This window comes from Myotis davidii, unplaced genomic scaffold, assembly GCF_000327345.1.
Source record: "Myotis davidii unplaced genomic scaffold, ASM32734v1 scaffold448, whole genome shotgun sequence".
In the NCBI taxonomy this organism is placed as follows: Eukaryota; Metazoa; Chordata; class Mammalia; order Chiroptera; family Vespertilionidae; genus Myotis; species Myotis davidii.
In genome coordinates this window covers 2,842,154-2,862,278 of record NW_006383009.1, presented here as the reverse complement: position 1 = coordinate 2,862,278, position 20,125 = coordinate 2,842,154, and the positions used below count along the sequence as shown (strand labels likewise).

At 43.2% G+C, this 20,125-nt stretch overlaps 2 pseudogenes; both read left to right on the top strand.

Moving 5' to 3' along the window:
- LOC102757973 overlaps positions 1 to 10,911 on the top strand; it is a 21,893-nt pseudogene extending 10,982 nt beyond the window's left edge.
- A 6,968-nt stretch (positions 10,912 to 17,879) lies between these two features.
- Positions 17,880 to 20,071, top strand: LOC102759565 (annotated as a pseudogene).
- The last annotated feature ends 54 nt before the right edge of the window (positions 20,072 to 20,125 follow it).

Here is a 20,125-nt window from a genome sequence, read left to right as displayed (position 1 = left end):
GTTTGGGGGCGATCAGGCGGGCGGGGGAGAGCAGTTAGGGGGATCAAGCCAGCACGGGAGAGCAGTTAGGGCAATTAGGCGGGCAGGGGAGAGCAGTTAGAGGGGTCAGGCCAGCAGGGAGAGCAGTTAGGGAGATCAGGTCGGCAGGCAGGTGAGCAGTTAGGAGCCAGTGGTCCCAGATTGCAAGAGGGATGTCCGGCTGCCAGTTAGGGGGATCGCAGGCATCGAACCCAAACCAGCAGTCAGACATCCCCCAAGGGTTCCCTGATTAGAGAGGGTGCAGGCTGGGCTGAGGGAAACCCCCCCATGCACGAATTTCATGCACCGGGCCACTAGTGAAAAAATAAAATTAAAAAGTAAAAGGAAAGAAACATTGATTGGTTCCCTCCCATATGCATCCCAATTGGAGACTAAACCCACAACCTGATCAGGAATCGAAGCCACAACGTTTTGTTGTACAGAACGATGCTCTAACCAACCGAGCCACCTGGTCACGGCATGGCTCACTTTATGTACTTTCTGCCCCAACTCTAGAATAAGCCATTTTCCTGGGAACCCTCAATTCTGTTTTTGGAGGTTGGTATTTAGAAACCAAGATATGGGTGCTGGTTGTACTCTTTGAAATTAGAATGATTTAAAGATATTTAACATAAAATATGTCAAAATATTATATATTTCTATCATACATATTATGTATATATATTTTATATTTCTATTTAGCTAAGTAGCTATCATTTCTGGTGTTTTTTCATTTGTTTGTGAAGATCCAGGTTTCTATTTAGTGTCATTTTCCTTTTGCCTGACGGGTTTCCTTTAACATTTCTTTTTTCTTTTTTAAATTTTTTATTGTTATTGATTTCAGAGAGGAAGGGAGAAGGAGAGAGAGAGAGAATCATTGATTGGCTGCCTCCTGCATGCCTCCTACTGGGGATTGAACCCGAAACCCGGGCATGTGCCCTTGACCAGAATTGGACCCCAGACCCCTCAGTCTGCAGGCCAGCGCCCTATTCACTAAGCCAAACTGGCCAGGGCTCCTTTAACATTTCTTGATGTGCTGATAAATTCTTTTTGCATATATAAGTCAGAAAATGTCCTTATTTCACCTTTGTTTTTGAAAGTTTGTTTTCATAGTGTAAGTAATTCTAGTTTGACAGATATTTCCTTTCATTATTTTAAAGATATTGCTTGATTGTTTTATTTTGCATTGTTTCTAACAATAAATTTATTGCCATCATTATATTTGTTCCTCCATATGCAATGTATGTTTCAGCATTGGTTTTGAGCAATTGAATTGTGATGGACCTTGATGGAGTCTTCTTCATGTTTCTTGTGCTTGGGATTTGTGGGTTGTTATATTCATCAAATTTGGTCAAACATTAGTCATTATTTTCTGTCCCCCTTTCACTCTTTTTTGGAATTCTAATTACACAGCTTGGATTTGTCCTACAAATCCCTAATATGCTGTCCACTCTCCCCCCCGCCCCCCTGCCTGCTCCCTGCCCCCTCCCCAGTATTTTTCCTCTGTTATTTTGGGTAGTTTCTAATGCCTTCATCTTCTGCAATGTCTGATTGTAGTTAAACTCATCCAGTGTTTTAAAATCTCATATAGTAGAGTTTTTATTTCTTTAAGTTCAATTTGAATTTTTTCTAAATATGGTATGTCTCTACTTAACATGTTAAATACGTCCTCTAGCTGGTTCTGTTCTGACTGGTTAACTGTTCTTTATGTGGGTCATATTGTCCTGCTCCTTCTGTGTTCTGCGGAGGACACAACGTAAGAAAGAAAAGGCATGGCTAATACTGTAGATTTACTCATGTTTTCTGAGTCAACACTGGCCTAGTGCAAGTTTCCAGCCCACTGCTCTCTGGTATATAAGATGCCCCACATGCATCTTGACATTTCATGCCCACACTTGGAATTTCTCCAAGAAGCCTTGGTTTCTTTTGGTGGGAAACAATATTTCAAGACAACAATATGGGTGCTAATGGTTACTGAGTTGTCACTATTTCTAGAGTAGTTACATTGGTTGCTGCATTGCAAATTATCCCAAAATCTAATGGCATACAGCAACAATAATCTTTTATTTTCTTACACTTGTGTAATTTGGACCAGGCTGTGTGGACTATGAATGTCTGTTCCACATGGTGTCAGCTGGACCATCTCCACCAGGGCTGTCATCTGGTAGCTCAGCTGGGGTTTCAGCCAAGGTCTTGGCTTGCTCCCTGCATGGCTTCTCCACATGGTAATAAAGAGCTGCTCACAGAGTCGCAGCTGGGTTCTAACAGGAAGTATCCTTAGAGTTAGCATTCCCAGAGTGCAAGTCTCACTGTACAAGTACTTATTAGGCCTCTGTTTGCATGTCATTCGCTCATGTTGCATTGACTGGTCACAGGGCCTAGCCCAGAGTCGGTGTGGGAGGGAACAAAGGCAGGGCGGTGTTTATTGGGGGCCACCACAGCAGTGGTGTAACCATAAAGCTTTTCCAGTAAACAGAACTTGTGTTCCTTTTAGTTATTTATTTTAAAAGATGTTTCTTGTTTTTCTATTTTTTCTTTGAATTCTAGTCACGTTATTTCTCAGTTTTCCAGTTCTATTTATTGTTGTTTTCTCATGTCTTTTATCATCTTCTTGATGACTTTTACTTAGTTTAAAAATAGATTAGTTTTGATCTGTTTTATTGGCACTGCCTGGGGTGCTTTTGCTGTTTATAAGAAAGCTATGCAGTTTCTCATTCTCTTTTATTCTCATAATAGTGTATAAAATTTAACTTTGAAGTCGTTCTTTTGCCATTTTTCATGTGAAATTAGTTTTTGTGGTTTACATGAGATTAGTTTTCTCTTAGAGAAAAAATACTTAAAAGGAGGCTAAATTCACAGAGCTTCTTTTTCTGTTGTTTGCCTAGTTTAAAAGCATTTGGGACAACACCAAATGCTGGCAAGGATGTAGAGAAACTACACCACTGATACACTGGTGGTGGGAATATAAAATGGTACAGCCCATCTGGATAATAGTGTGGCAGTTCCTTAACTAACTAAACATGCAACTATAATACAATCCAGGAATTACACTCTGGGGATTTTATCCCAGAGAACTAAAGACAAAAACCTGCACATGAATGTTTATAGCGTCTTTATTTGTAATAACTGTAAACAGCCCAGATATCCTTAAACAGGTAAGCGGTTAAACAAAATGTGCTATCCATACCATGAAACATTACTCAGTAATAAAAGGGAAGGATCTTTTAACACACATAACAACCTAGCTGAATCTACAAGAATTATGCTGAGTGAAAGAAATCCAATCATAAAAAGTGACTGTATGATTCCATTTATATAAAGATTTCATTTATATAATGATTTGAACATGGTCACATCAGAGAGATGAAAAGCAGATCTATGGTTGCAAGGAGGGTTGGAGGTGTAGAGAGAGGGGAGGCAGGCAGATTGGTTATAAAAACACAACTTGAAAGATCCTTGCGGTTTTGAAACTGTTCAGTATCATTGAGTGGGGTGGTGGGTACATTAACCTACACATGTGATAAAATGATGAAGAACTAAATATGCACACAAATGCATATAAGTGAAACTGGGAAAATCTAAATTAGATTGGTAGATTGTATCGCCTAAAACAGTGGTTCTCAACCTTCTGGCCCTTTAAATACAGTTCCTCATGTTGTGACCCAACCATAAAATTATTTTTTGTTGCTACCTCATAACTGTAATGTTGCCACTGTTATGAACTGTAATGTAAATATCTGATATGCAGAATGGTTTTAGGTGACCCCTGTGAAAGGGTTGTTCGACTGCCAAAGGGGCCGCCACCCACAAGTTGAGAACCACTGGCCTAAAATATCTTGGTTCTGATATTATATTTTGCAACACGTTACCGATATTATATTTTTGCAGCATGTTACCATTGGAGGAAACTATGTAAAGTATATAAAGGATTCCTCTGAGTTATTTTTTAAAATTGCATGTGAATCTATAATGATCTCAATAACATTTTTAATTTAAAAATCACACAAAATTGAGCTGTTTATTTCCAAGATTTTCTGGGTCTGTTTTTCTTCCCCATTTTTCCTGGATGTTCTCTTTGCCTTATACACTGAATGTCCAGATTATTATGACCACCTGACATTTGCAGGCAAATTAGCTATAATTTCACGCTGAAGTTGCTAGAGAGCCAGACCATTATAAATAGGAAAGCAGGTTGTATACCACGACAGTAGAAGTGATTTTTTTCTGAAGATATGGGTAAACAACATGATTTAACAGCCTTTGAACTATATATATAGTGGCCAGATTATTATGACCACCCCATCAGGACTTCGTTGGGCCACCTTTTGCCTTCAATACTGGGGCGATTCTTCTTGGCATTCACTCCACGAGATGTTGAAAGGTGATGCGAGGAATCTGACACCATGCCTGATGAATAGCACTGTCCGGTTCTGTGAGATTTGATGGTTGTGGAACCAGCTGCCTGATGGCTCTTTTAACTTCATCCCACAAATGCTCAATTGGATGTTGTACTCTTGCATGTGGGGTACATGCTTTCATGCTGTTTCCTCCAAATTCTCACTCTGCCATCTGCATGATGCAACTGGAAATGTGATTCATCGGACCACATGACTTTTTTCCAATACTTGACTGTCCAATCCTTATGTTCCTGTGCAAACTGGAGATGTTTCATCTTGGTAACTGCAGACAGCAAAGGTGTTCAAACAGGCCTTTGGATTCAATATCCCATACAACGCAGTGTATGGCTAATTTGCCTACAAATGTCAGGTGGTCATAATAATCCGGCCACTCAGTGTATATTTCCTATTATATTTAATTCAGCTGTTTTTCCTCATTGTGTTCCTATTTTGGAAGATAGCCTTGCTTATCTGTTTCAAAAATCCATGGGACTACGCTGCTCCAGCCTTGAAGACCTTACCATGGACTTCTTACCCTTACCTCTATTGAAGAGGGCAACGTGTCCGCCTGGTTTAGCTGCTCTTCTCAAATCCACCAGCATCACTTGCCAGTGAATAGTGTTGGTTATTGTAGGATCTTCCTATTCCAAAGCTCTTGAGTTTCCCATTGCTTTCTCTGATTTTTTTTTTTTGTACACAGGTACCAATGCCATGTTGTATAAGTTTGGTAGTATGCCCTTATTCACTTGCTTTTGAGGGGTTTAGGTAGAACACCTCTTCACATACTTTTGTTGCAAATATTGCCCATGGATTTTTGATTTTGTTATCTATTTGTTTTATTTTTTGTTGGTACTCTGAAATATCCAGAACATATGCTTTCATCACTGCTGCCTTTGTCCTAGAATTCCCAAAGACACTTCTGCTTCTTATTTTTAAATGTGTGGCTATACTATCTTCCTTGATGAAATCCCACACCACTGAATGACTTCATTCATATCCTAGTGCTAAAGAACATACACGTATGCCCTAACTGGTTTTTGGCTCAGTGGATAGGACATTGGCCTGCAGACTGAAGAGTCCCAGGTTCAATTCTGGTCAAGGGCATGCACCTTGGTTGCGGGCACATCCCCAGTAGGGGGTGTGCAGGAGGCAGCTGATCGATGTTTCTCTCTCATCGATGTTTCTAACTCTCTACCCCTCTCCCTTCCTCTCTATAAAAAATCAATAAAATATATTAAAATAAAGAACATACATGTACAAGGAATATTCAAAATATTTCCTGTATTTTCTAATGCAGAGCTGCCTTTCTGCCATTAGGTTTACATTGTAAGGCGAATTGCTCTCAGGGAGGAAGGTGAATACTACTGGAGGGTTGGGGGCACAACAAGTAATATGGGCCAATAATCACATTAACATGAGACAGATTAACAGGAGAAACTGTCCAAAATTTATTACCAGTGTACAGTCCGTGGTGCCATGAGAGACCCAAACACACACTGGGCAGTTGAGGCTTCGATGCAATTCTGGAGCTAAGGAGAAGGGGTGTGGCGTGGGACTTCAAAGGGCAATTCACATGGAGATAGAAAAGCAAATGTTTGTTGGGCCACCTTTAACAATGGGACACGGAGAGGACTTTGAACAATGGGCCTTGCTAGGCTCCTCTCTGTCAGTAGTTTATATTAAATGTTATCTGCGATGCTATCTCCCTTCCTGGAGCAAGTCTTCTATCGAAATACCTTTTAGGCAGTTAGGAGGAAGGTCAAAGAGTTTTCCAGAGCCTTTTGTTTCTTAAAAATAAGCAGGTTGAGCCCCCGGAGTCAACCTATGAACCAGGTGGTCAGAGTCCCATTCCCAGTTGAGGACACATGCCCGGGTTGTGGGCTTGGTCCCCAGGAGGGGGCATAAAGGAGACAGCCAATCGATGATTCTCTCTAATCATTGATGTTTCTGTCTTTCCCTCTCCCTTCCTCTCTAAAATCAATAAAAAAATATATTTTAAAAAATAACCAGCTTAAAATAATCAATGTCCCAAAAGGCACATCTTGGGGTGGCAAACTCTGCTTCTCTTCACTGCAGGTGAAAAAGAAGCGGGTTAGAAAGGAGAATTGAAATCCCTTTTAAAGAGAAAAGATAGATAATTGAAAGTGGCCCATCCCCTTTGGCCTGGGCTTTGATCTGGGATGGTGGTTGGGACACAAGAACTTCAGAATGATGTCCAGATTGGTTAAGACTGAAATCAAAAACAAGGAAAGTTGTGCCCCAATTCCTGTTAGGAATCCTGGGAGATGACTATGTAGGCTGCCCTTGTATCAACATAAGATGTCTAATACAGAACAGTGTTGGTGAGGAAAACTTTTCCACTATACTCTTAGATTTCGTAGCAAGGGGCTGATGAATGAAATTAACAAAAGGTGATTATTAGGACAAATGCTACACAACTTTTTAAATTAATATTGATGTGTATGGGAGTTCACAAAAAGAAGTCAAACCCAAAGAAGCAATTAGACTGGGATCTAATACCCTTTTGACAAGATAAAGAGAGTCTGGGCTCCAAGGGATGATACATGTGGGCAAGTGACTAGAAAATATAAAGAGTAACGAATGGAAGATAAGGGCGATTTTAGCAGGATCTGTTCATGCAAACTTATCTCGGTATCAATTCTCCATCTTTGATGACAAGTTGCTCTTCTTTCCCTGGCATGTGGAAGTTGGGCATGTTCCTCCGTGATGAGCAGCTGAGCCAGGCACTGAACACCAAGATTTGCAATGGAGAAATGAAAGCCATCTATTTTTCAGGGTGCCAAGCAAGGAGAATGATTCTCTCTCATCACTGATGTTTCTCTCTCTCTCTCTCTCCGGATGGATGATTCTCTCATCATTGGTGTTTCTTTCTCACCCTCTCCCTTCATCTCTGAAATCAATAAACATTTTTAAGAGAATGGAAAACTATCACTTAAAACCTGGATTCCAAAAAAAAAACAACAAAACAAAACAAAACAAAACAAAAAAAACCTGGATTCCCCCATGGCTTTTAATCAAGGGTTTTTAGGGCAAAGATTGGGGATTAGGGGTTAGGGAGAAAGGCTGGTATGTGGAAGTGCTGGCAGGGTTGGTTTTGATTGGAGAGCTTTGGAACTTGGCCTTTTATGGTAAGAGGTGACAAGGGACTTCAGCACCGGATCTTCCTGCACAGTGGACCTGTCACTCCTGAAAGAGTGCTGGAGTTCAAGTACGGGTCATGTCCTGGTCTCTCAGTTCCATGAGTTGGGTAAAACCTTGGTTCCTCAAGCAGCTGGAAGTCAAAGTTCTCTCCTCTGTGTTGCTTTGGCTGCATGACTTGCAGTTTGGCCTGTTGACTCTGAAAGGCAATTCAATATCTTGTTAGAAACTAGATAGGACCATTTGGGTTTGGTCCTGCGGTTACATACTTTTTAGGTGGGTAAGGGGAGAGCAGAGAATTTTTCCTACATCAGTGGCTTTCAGCACATTTTGGGGTAGCATATTCTGATCTCCAATAGACATAGTGGTGTGGTCTCTTGATCACAGAAAAGGCCAGCATTAGACAAAGCTGAGACCCAGAGGACAGGCCACAGCTGGGAGAGCTGGAGTGAGGCTGAGTCCACACGTAGAGCTAATAGAAAAAAAGCCTCAGAGAAATGAAAGGCTTTTGTTAACTAACCTTGGAGACTGACTACTAACAGAATTTGCCCCCATGGTCTGGTGTTAAGCCTCTGTCCAGCCAGATTAATAGGGAATTCTCCCTCCCTTCTTAGTGGAGGCTGTCTCACTCAGCCAAGCCTGTAAGGGACTGAGATGTTAGGAATGTAAGAGACAGCAACAGATTGCTAGCCCAGCTGTTAGAGGCCAGTAAAAACCAGATTTTTTTTTTTTTTTTTTTTTACCCAGGACAGCAAAGGGTGGAAACCTCCAGTAAGATCGGAGGCCATCAGAATCTCTCATGTGGAGTTCAAGGCTCCACACCTGGACAATTGTGTTGCTGCTTTTAGTCACTTTGGGAAGAATCTTCGGCTCCGGGGTGGGAGGAGACTTCGGGCGGAGGGGCCAATCCCCCAGCCGGCTTAGGCAGGATGGGCCATGGGACGCCATGACTGACAAGGGGTCACAGGCCATTCCGGATTTTGGTCTGTGACAGCGGAGCTGGGAGCATAGAAGACATTCATGCCTCGCTCAGCTACCAAATCTCCCTCTCAAGAGGTTGAAAGGTTTTCCTCCTCGCTTATGAGGATGAAGGTTTTCTCCCTGACTTCAATAGGCAACGTAAGTCTCAATTCACAGTGCCTCAAGGGACTCTTTTGAAGTACATGCTCTGGCCCAGCCACTCAGCAGTGGTTGAGTGTCGACCCATGAACTAAGAAGGTCACTGGTTCCATTCCTGGTCAGGGCACATGCCCGGGTTGTGGGCTCAATCCCCAGTAGGGGGCGTGCAGGAGGCAGGCAACTGATGTTTCTCTCTATCCCTCTCCCCTCCCCTCTCTCTAATATCAATAAAAACATATTAAAAAAATAAAGTACATACTCTGGCAAGGAATTTAACTCTGGGAAAGAACTGTTTCTAAAGTGCCAATTCCTGGTCTCCAAGAACTGTTATCTGAGCCATCTGTTGGAATGCATATTCTGAAAAATAGATCTTATCTGAGCCTAAGCTACCTGAGCCAATGAGTTCAACTTAGTTCACTTATGACTGAATTATCAATGGGTTTTGCTGTATAGTTGTCTCATGAAAGTATGTCTCTTAAAGTGTAAGGGCATTTGCCAGTAAAGACCCTATGTTTCTAAAAGTTATGGAATGTGTTTTGCCAATTTTGGGAAGTGCTAATTGCTTACTTTTAGCTTTTTCTCTCTACAGGATCCCTCCAGAATTTGTCAATTCTTAATAAGCAAGTCACTGGCCATATGTTTCTTTGCATAAATTTAATAAGACTAGTCTTCACTTGTGGTCGTATTAATTAAGACTTTGACTGGAATGCCATGTCTAAGAAAGACATGCCTGGATTCTGTATGTCACCAGAAAGCCTTGAGGAACTAAGGTTGACTTCCCAAACCAATCCAAGTCCACTGCAGATATGCTCTAATATTTTGCTTGGTCACATGATTCATAGCAGTCTTTCCAGGTAAAGAACAAGGTTGCTTTCCTGAAAGATGGCAAAGAAGGAACCTCAAGACATCCTGGGGACCCCAAAGACTTGAGAAAGTGACCAATACCTACAGGTATTACAGGCAATGCCTGATGGGAACTGTGGCTTGGCTTCTTTGCCCTGAGGGCTTACCATAGCTCAATCTGAAGATTCCTTGTGAAAATTCCAGCAAAGCAAATTTGAAAAAGCCTGTGTGATCTATTTGATTAAATTTTATTCTTGTTATGTTTATGCAAATAATCAGGCAAATTCAAACTGGACTTAATGCAATCTCTTTGAAAATAAGGGAAATCTTAGGGAGAAAAATTGTGTTTCAATGAAAATCACAATGCCCAATTGTGCATATTGGATTCTAGTACAGTTAACTGTCTTCAGAGAATTTTGTTTTTAAGAATATGTCTGTGCATGCCCTACAGACTTCTGCATCAGATGACATCACCAGAGATGTTCTGACTGCAGACACAAAGGGTCTGTAAGACTATCAGTTCAGCAGACCCATCAGATTGTCACTGCTTGCTTTCATTCCAGCAAAAGCCTGGAAGTCTTCTCAGTGGTTTATGATTTGCTGTGTGCATTAACCTTTGTCTTTTATGTTCTTCCTTCCATTGTCATAGACTATATGCCTATGTCCTTATTTACCTGATTGCGTGTTCACACAGTATAGACCTCATTTTTGAGTTAAGCATGGTGAACAGGAGGGCTTCAGACAGGTGTGAAACACTTGCCTCCAGGGTAGCCATTCCCTAACCTAATCTATCGTATATAATAAAAGCCTAATATGCTAAGTGTCCCACTGTTCGTGCAACCATTCGACCAGTCGTTATAACGCACACTGACCACCGGGAGAAGATGCTCCCACTGGTAGGTTAGCTTGCTGCTGGGTTTGGCCAATCAGGACTGGGTGAGATGGGCCGAACATGCCTTGGAGCCCTCCGGTGGTCCCTCCCCAGCCCTGATCATGCACCGGTGGAGTCCCTTGGCCTGGCCTGAGCCCTCTCACAATCCAGGACCCCTCAGGGGATGTTGGAGAGCCAGTTTCGGCCTGATCCCACAGGCCAGGGTGAGGGACACCACCAGTGCACGAATCCATGCACTGGGCCTCTAGTAACATTATAAAGTTAGTCCTTCCCTTTATCACATGGGTTTTTAACCTCTCAGTAGACCTTTGGTTGCTATAAGTCTCCTTACTTTTGAATTATGTCTTTTTTACTTTCTTATCAAGTTTGTCATTTCTAGAATACAAGCAGGATGCCAGCTTGCATCCTCTGGACAAGGCCTATGCCACCTCCCAAGGACATCAGATTGACCTGGACATTGCAAAATCCCTCTTCCCTGCATGAAGACGCCCTTCCCTTTGGCTCCTTCTCCCGCTTCTGAGCCTTGGGATAGGCAGGACTATGCCCCTCTGATAGCATGAAGCAGTTACAAGAAGATGGAGGCCTTCATCCATTTACCCTTTGTAAGAATAAAAGAAGCTTGTATTTCTCTTAACGGGGGATTGATATTGTTGTAATTAGCTATTATTAATAACTAGAGGCTTGGTGCACAAAATTCATGCACTGGGGGGAGGGGGTTCCTCTCAGCCCGGATTGCAAGAGGGTGCAGGCCAGGCCGAGGGACCCCACCTGTGCACAATTGGGGCCAGGAAGGGACATAGGAGGTTGGCCAGCTGGGGAGGGACTGCAGGAGGGCTCCAGGGCATGTCCAGCCCTTCTGGGCTGGACCCCAGCAGCAAGCTAACCTACTAGTTGGAGCATTTGCCCTCTGGTGGTTAGTGCACATCATAGAGACTGGTTGACTGCCTGCCTCCTGGTGGTCAGTGCATGTCATAGTGAGCGGATGAGCAGCCTTAGCTTATCATTAGCATATTATGCGTTGATTGTTTGAATAGCTGACCAGATGACCGGACACTTAGCATATTAGGCTTTTATTATATAGGATAGGAAAGGAGCAAAGGAAAGGCCAGACACTATAAGCATGGACATCTGGGCAGCTTCACCAGAAAAGCTGCAATTTTACACTACCCGGGGCACCACTGGCCCATTCCCCACACAGATCACTGGGGAAAGGGGTCCAAAAAGGGGGAGATGGGCACATGTGCGGTAAAGTCAGGCTGACATAGAGAAGGTGCCTATCAGTCTAACCAAGAACAGAGATCACTGGCTAGAGGGGATGGAGTCAGTGCAAGCCTATGAAGATTTGGGAATACAGCGTCCCAGACAAAGGAATTCTCTCTTTGGCTCTCTCATTCCTCTGGTTTTGCTCCTGTTTCTTTGCATTCGCCTTTTCCTAGAAGCTGCATGGCCCAGGGCCATGCAGACCCCACACACAATGGACTGATGGACTACAGCTGGGAACACAAGCTAAGCCAGCCTGATGCTGGGTTAGTCTATATACAAATATGGAATGGAAACTCTGGGCAACAGCTGGACTCTTAGCCCTGCTGAAGACACAGATGCACCTCTTCTTGGAGGAATGAAGGGAAATGGGACCTTGGAAACTTAGGAATGTAATTTCACACAAATAAGAAACTTCCTTTTCCTGTGACATCACAAGAAGCCCACTTCTATCAGCAACAGGTTGGGACATGGAGAGCTCCCTAGCAATAACAGGAGGAGAAGAAAGTAGGGGATGGAGAGGGAGAGGATGTGGGGAGAGGAGAAAGAGAGAGGAGACGGGGGAGATGGAGAGAGAGAGAGAAGGAGGGAGAGACTGGAAATGGGTGCTGAATGATTTCTTGAGTAATTAAAATTGTACAGAACAATTTAAATCACTAAAGTATATCTCACTTAGTTAATTTGTATGTATTTGTATCTAAATAGAATTATGAACAGAAAGCAGCAGCTGATAGGATTGTTTTTCATCCCCAGGAATCTTGAAGCCTTGAAGCCCCAATGTTAGCCCCACACACTGCTTCTGGATCTCAAGATTCCCCAGGTAGATTCAGGCCAGACTCTCCCCTCCCTCCTTCTATTCCCCCCAATAAAGTCTGAAGTTGTGCTAAAGCACCAACTTCCTAGTACACCATGGGAAACCACTACAATTAAGTGTTTGAAGAGAAATAGAAATGACCATGGTCAGAGGAGCCAGCTATTCCCTGATCTAACAAACACATTAATAAAAAAGAACTCTCTCTGCAGCGGTTCTCAACCTGTGGGTCGCGACCCCTTTGGGGGTAGAATGACCCTTTCACAGGGGTCGCCTAAGACCATCGGAAAACACATAGAATTACATATTGTTTTTGTGATTAATCACGATGCTTTGATTATGTTCAATTTGCAACAATGAAATTGGGGGGGACCACAACATGAGGAACTGTATTAAAGGGTCGCGGCATTAGGAAGGTTGAGAACCACTGCTCTAAGGTTTGTGAAGGGAAAATATTGCTGTGCTTGCATTGGCTATCTCTCCTGAAAACAGTCACTTGTTGTAGACTAAGCATGAGGAATAGTGTTAAAATAGTAAAATTCCAAGTTGGGGGATGGGGTGAGCAGGGAAGGTTACTTTAGGTCAAATTCCTTCTCATAATCCCTGACTGACGGTGATTTACATGTGGAAACAGCCAGCTCTGAAGCAACATGTGGGTTTGGCTTTGGGAACTTCCCTGTAGAATTATCTCATTTACTGGCTGTTGTTTTCACACACACAAACTGCAAAGAGACAGAAGGCCCCACCAAAATCAATAATTGGTATCAGCTGAAGCTGCTACAAAGACGATGCTTCTCGAACTGTCCTGCATATGGGAATCATCTGGGGATATTTGACAGCTGCAAGTACCCCGCCACACCCCATATAAACTAAATTAAAGTCTCTAAGGGCGGGACTCCGGCATCTGTATTTGTTAGAATCTCCCAGGTGATTCCTCTGTGCAGCCAAGTCTGAGAACCATTGTCTTAAGAGGGACTTCCAGGAATGGTGACACCGAATCACAGTCATAGGCTCCTGATGGAACGGGCTTCTTCCCCCACGCAAAGCAGCCACAGTGAGGGACAGGTCAGGTCCTGCAGCACAGACTGCAGCTGGAATCATATTATCAGACACAGCTACATATTTATGAGTGGCAGACAGGCCCCCCTCCTGGCTACAAGTCCAAGATCCCGAGTTTTCTACGCTGGTTTGAGTGATTCAGACAATCAATCGACACTTGCTCAATCCAATTGTGGAGGGCTTATAGCCACAGGATGCGAACGCTTTTTATTTTTGCTGAATGCAAAGACAGGAAATGCAGCGTGCTCTCTGCAGGGAGTTGATAAATTGGTCAGAGGCTTGGGATAACGACCTTCTGCAGAGAATGTAAGTAATTACATAAATGCTCACTTGAGAATAGATAATCAGGGTTGTGTGAGGTTAGGGAAGGGATAGAAGACCTCATATAACCCTGATTATCTCTAAGTTGGTCAAATTGTTTGGCCTTGTTTGATTATCTTGTCTCAGTTTCTCCATTCCACTTGCCAGGAATTTTCCTAGCTACTTACTATCTTGCCTCACTTTCAAGGCCCTTCAGAATCCTTGGCATTGGAGAGTGATGATCGGACCCTTTACCTTCCCAGCCACATCTTTTATCACTGAGTTCTAGCCACACTGAAATGTTCTGGAACTTGTTTCCCACCTGCCTGAATGGTCTTCTCCTAGATATATGCCTCTTGGCTCATTTCCTTACCTCTATCAAGTTTCAAATATCACAGTATCAGAAGAGGCCATCTCAGAACACCCTATCTAAAATAGTGTCATTCTGCCCTAGAGGTTTGGGTCAAGTCCGGTCAATGGCACATGCCTAGGTTGCAGGCTCGACCCCCAGTATGGGGCTGCCAGGCAGCCGATCAATGGTTCTCTCTCATCATTGATGTTTCTGTCTCTCTCTCCCTCTCCCTTCCTCTCTGAAATCAATAAAAATATATTTAAAAAATAAAATAGAATAGTGTCACTCTCTCTTCTCACTCTGCACCTGACATCATCGTCCTAGGAGGGACTTCCAGGAATGACACATAGATACATATGAATGTAGATGCGGAGTAGATTGTTTATTTATATAAAACTTGTCTCTCCCAATAAAACACCGAGAAGGCTACAAAGGGCTAATTCAAATGTAACCCTGATATTTTGGGGGCTAGCAATTGGAATTCATGCCAGCAAGCTCAGTGTGCATTCTTGATGACCTATAATTAGGTCATTGCCTCCTTCCCAGAAGCTGGTCTTGCAAGGCGTGTCAGGCCATAGAAACTGAACAATGAACTGCCCTGAGGGTGGGGGAGCGGGTGGGGAGGGGGGAAGGTCATTATCTCTGGCCCCAGGACGGATCATCAACACCTGGGGGCCTTCCTGCAGGGCCACGAAGGGGGCGGGGGCGTATCTGCAAGACAAAGACTCCATCGGGATATATATAGACAGGCTCTCTGCAGTATCTTCACTCTGATTTGGAAATGATTCCCTGAGTCCGCCGGTGTAATTAAAACAGCGTCCCTCCACTGCTTTAAAGCGTCACTTGGTTTTCTTTGGTCTGCTGCAACAACGCAATCTCCTTGAAGATAGGAATTCGATCTTGTTTGCTTCTGCATTCCCGTTATCTATTTCTGAAACGTCATATTGTGTTTTTGCCTGGCCTTTGACACGTCACAATTGCTATGCACTAAAGATATTTCTTTATGTGTCTTTGCTCTTCTAGTGGGCTTCAAGCTTCCCTCTCTGCCTAGCCTAAGGCAGTGCTTTGTAGATAGTCAAGGCTCAAGAGACACTAACTGTTTGGACTATGTTTTTAAAAAGATATATATTATGATACAGAGTTTAAAGTATACAACTGTATAAACTAAAATTTGAATTTCTTGTTTTGTTAAGAGTTTTAAGAATGAGCTCTCTTACAGGATCTTGGACTTTTAAGAGTTCATTTTGGGAAGAGAGCAATCCTATAAAATCCAAATTATTCTTTTAGTGACAAATGATCTTATTCTCTTTGATATTTATTAAATGCCAACAGCACATGTAGTACTTGGCATATTAGATTTTGTTTCTTTAACAAGACCAGGGATGTTATAGACCACATATTGAAAAGACTATAAAAGCTCATTGATTTAAAAACCCCCCACTTTTAAGATTTTGTGACTCAACAGGCTGGTGTGGCATGAATTGAAGTCCATGATTTAAATATATAAAGACTTTTTAAAAGAACTTTAACATCTCAAGGAAGTTGTTTAAACTATTTTGAAGTACGATACTTATAACTTCTTCAGGTTGGTTTTCCAAAACTGAACTGATGCAATAATTTAAAGCATTCTTCTTTATTCACTAACTTAAGTCTTTAAGGATTTTTGGAAAGCAGGACTCTTTTTTTTTTAAATTAAATCTTTATTGTTCAGATTATTACATTTGTTCCTCTTTTTCCCCCCCCATAACTCCCCTCCTCCCATCCCACCCCACACCTTCCGCCCTCACTCCTCACCGACTGTCATCCATAGGTGCACGCTTTTTGTCCAGTCTCTTCCCACATCTCCCACACCCTTTCCCCCCCCCAAGAATAGTCAGTCCATTCCCTTTCTATGTCCCTGATTCTATTATAATCACCAGTACATCACATCTTCCCCTGGCTGGCCGGTGTGGCTCAGTGGTTGAGCATCAACCCATGAACCAGGAGGTCATGGTTCGATTCCCAAAATCCCTGGTCAGGACACATGCCGGGGTTGCTGGCCTGAACCTCAGTAGGGGGCGTGCAGGAAGCAGCTGATCAATGATTCTCTCATCATTGATGTTTCTATCCCTCTCTCCCTCTCCCTTCCTCTCTCTGAAATCGATAAAAAAAAAACCCCAAACATATTACAATAAAGGTGTCATCAAGGCAAAAACTTGATCAGGGTCATGGGTTCTCAGAATGATTTGTCCAAGGAGGAACTTGCAATGGGTATTAACCTCAGGGCGCTCCTCTCAGATTAAAAAGGAAGACAAAAGTATGATTACATGAAGATAAATTATGCATCTGAAAACCCTAATATAATCAATTGATATTTTATTTTATTCAATAAAAAATTCAGTATGGTGGCTGGGGGTAAATTTAATAAAACCCAAAGTCTATAGCCTTCATATGTACAAACACAAGTTGGATTTTACAATAAACCACTCTGTTTACAACAAGCAAGAAAAATGTTCAAATATCTAGGTATTAGTTCAACAAGGAATAAGAATAGATTTTAAAGTTATTATTTTGGACACAAAAGCAGATGAACAAATGGAATGACACACCGTGCTCTTGATTAGGAATGTTGATTTGAGATCATAAAACTATATTTTATCCCCAAATTAATTAATGGATTTTATGTGAAGCCAATAAACATACCAATAAGATTTTTTAACAAGAAAAAAAATCACAGAAAAGTACCGAGAGCCTCGTCCCGGACCCAGCGCCCGCACCCCAGGCCGGGCACCTGCGGGGGCCGAAGGTGATTGCCGTTGCTCAGGTCTGACGGTCCTCTCCTAGGGGTGTGTGAGGCCCCGGTATTCCACTGACCACTTTGGAATTCCAGTGCTTTCGGGTAATTCTGCCCCAGAAGTTTACCGAATGGACGAGAATCGTCTCTGAAGCGAACAGCTCCGCGCGCTGCTGAGACGCAGCCGGCTTCCTCACTGTGTGGCCCCAGCGGATTATAAAGCCGGCCCCGGGGTTTCAGCTGCTGGTTTGTTTTCTTGTGTGTTTTTGTGTGTTTTGTGGCCTTCCCCACCCCTGTGGTGGTGTCCGCCGAATCTGTAAGCGATGCTTGATTCGTGCCTCGGGGGTAGTTGGGGAAGTTTCCGATTCCTGTTGAAATCGCGCCGAAGGTCCCTGGTGGTTTATTCTCCTTAAAACTGGTAGGAATTTCTGACCTCAGCCCCGTGCATGTCACAATGGGGCGGCTTCTCTAAATGAAGACACTGAAGGAGACCAGCTTTTTTCCTTTTATCTTTTATTTACGTGGAAGCCACAGTTGGTGCCGCTTCCCAGCAGCACGGTCGTGCTGAGGTAGCTGTGTCTCCCAGTGCTGCTTAGGAATGAATGCTCTTCAGATGTGAAGCTTTCTTTTTGTTTTTGCTTTTTGGGTCATAAATTGGATATTTCATCTCGACAAGTACATGGAATAATAAAGAAGACTTGAGCACCCTAAACCCCAGGAGCTTGGCTAATCTGGAGGTAGCCGTATGAAAACTTTAAAACTGAAGTATGGGTAGCTGACTTGAAGTAACTCTATGTCAAATAGTCATAGGTTAAGTATCTTCAAAGAACTCGGATCTTATTTCAGAGGATACAAAATAAAAAAACAAGCTGGACAAAAAAACAACAACCAAAAACAAACAAACAAACTGGAAAACACCAAGATCACAGAGAAAAGCCCAACATCTTGTGCGGTCCTGTTGGAATTTGGACTTGCCATGAGGTGTTGAAGCCTTGTTTCATGCTGGAAGCCGGTCCATCCTTGCTGCTTGACACAGTTGCTGCAGGGAAGAAACATCTGCACAGTATATGTTTCAAGGGACCTGGCATATAGGGCATACTGTTCTTAATATGTTTGCTCCCCTTCTCAGCGCTATGTGTTTTAACCAAGGACACCTCTCCGAGAAAGGTTGTTTCCCAGGTGGGGATTTTTCCCTGGAGTTAGGGAGGGAATAAAACCCCTTAACTAAGTGCCAGGTGGGTAACTAATCACTTTAACTACGAACAATCACGCTTAAGCTACATAATCTTTACTTAGCTATAATCTCCTTCAGTTACTTCCTTGTTGCTTAATAGAACAATAGAGTAACCTTGGAATGGAGATAAGAAACGCCCTAACTTTTGGAATAGAATGGATAGGATTAAAATCAGCTGGTATAAATACAGATGTAACAGGACAATAGACACAGAACTTGGCTGGAGATCTTGGCTAGAGAACCTGGCTAGGCTGCTGATCAACTGAACGCTGTCTCCGTGTCATTCCTTCTTTAACGACTCCGTCCATACCTTTGGGAACCCCTGGACCTGCTGGGGTTGGACCCCAACAGTTTCATTGAGTTGGAGAGACTGGACCTAAATGGCGCAGTATGACTTTGCTCCAGCCTGGCTTAATTTTCCCACTCTACCATCATCAACAAAGTCCTCATTGAATTTTAAGAAGCATTCTGAACACTTTTCATGGACAAGAAATCGTTATGATGTGAGTTGTCGACGACACAACTCTTCAGACAGCTTTGACTCTGGTCCCAATGGAGGTAACTTTGGAAGGAAAGAAAAAAATGGATGGCGTACACACGGGAGAAATGGCACTGAAAACATAAATCATCGTGGGGCATACCACGGCGGGAGTGCCTGTTCTCGGAGCAGCATTTTCCATTGTGGAAAAGGCCAAGGACTGCACGACAACAACACCCCTGACAGTGAGCCAGGGAGGAAGGAAGACAGGAGAGAACGCAGACAGTTTGAGGCTGAGGATTTTCCGTCTTTAAATCCTGAGTATGAGAGAGAACCAAATCAAAATAGGTCTTTAGCTGCAGGCGTATGGGAGTTCCCTCGGAAACCCACATCTAGAGCTCCCAGGATGCTGGTCATTAAGAAAGGCACGGCCAAGGACTTGCAGCTGTCCGGGTTCCCCGCCAGAGGGGCTCCCCTGTCACAGCCAGTGAAGAACGGGACTGGCCCCAGTGTTTATAAAGGCCTGGTCCCTAAGCCTGCTGCTCCGCCCACAAAACCTATACAACGGGACAGAGTGGAGGAGGAGCATGAGGATGAAAGCCATGCTGGCTCCGAGAAGGATGAAGACTCATTTAATTTGCATAACAGCAATAGTACTCACCGAGACAGAGATATAAACCGGAACTTTGATGAAAATGAAATTCCACAAGAGAATGGCAATGCTTCGGTTATTTCCCAGCAGATCATTAGGTCCTCAACCTTCCCTCCGACCGATGTTCTTTCAAGTTCCCTTGAGGCAGAACACAGATTGTTGAAGGAGATGGGTTGGCAAGAAGACAGTGAAAACGATGAAACCTGTGCTCCCTTAACTGAGGATGAAATGAGAGAATTCCAAGTTATTAGTGAACAGTTGCAGAAGAGTGGTCTGAGGAAAAATGGTATTTTGAAAAATGGCCTGATCTGTGACTTCAAGTTTGGACCCTGGAAAAGCAGCACTTTCCACCCCACGATTGAGAACGACGACGACATGGAGACGAGCAGCAGCGACACGTCCGATGACGATGACCTGTGAGGTCCCAGCACCTCCGAGGTCTCGTGTGGCCCGTCCTCGTGCAGCCAGGTGGAGTGTCAAGTGAAGAACTATAATTGATATAGTAAACGCCCCGTTAGAGGAGTTTTTGGGGGACTTCAGTATGAAGAAAACCAAGAACGTTGTGTTGAGCTGTGTTGAACATTCTTTGTACATGGATGTTGGAGAAATGAGGCCTGTGGTGGACCAGCGTGGACTCTGCATCACCACAGCATTTCTCTGACTAGCGATGTGACGATGTAACAGATGAGGTGTTCTCATTTAATAATAAAAATTGTGTAATGTTGCCAAAGCCGGTTTGGCTCAGTGGATAGAGCGTCGGCCTGTGGACTGAAGGGCC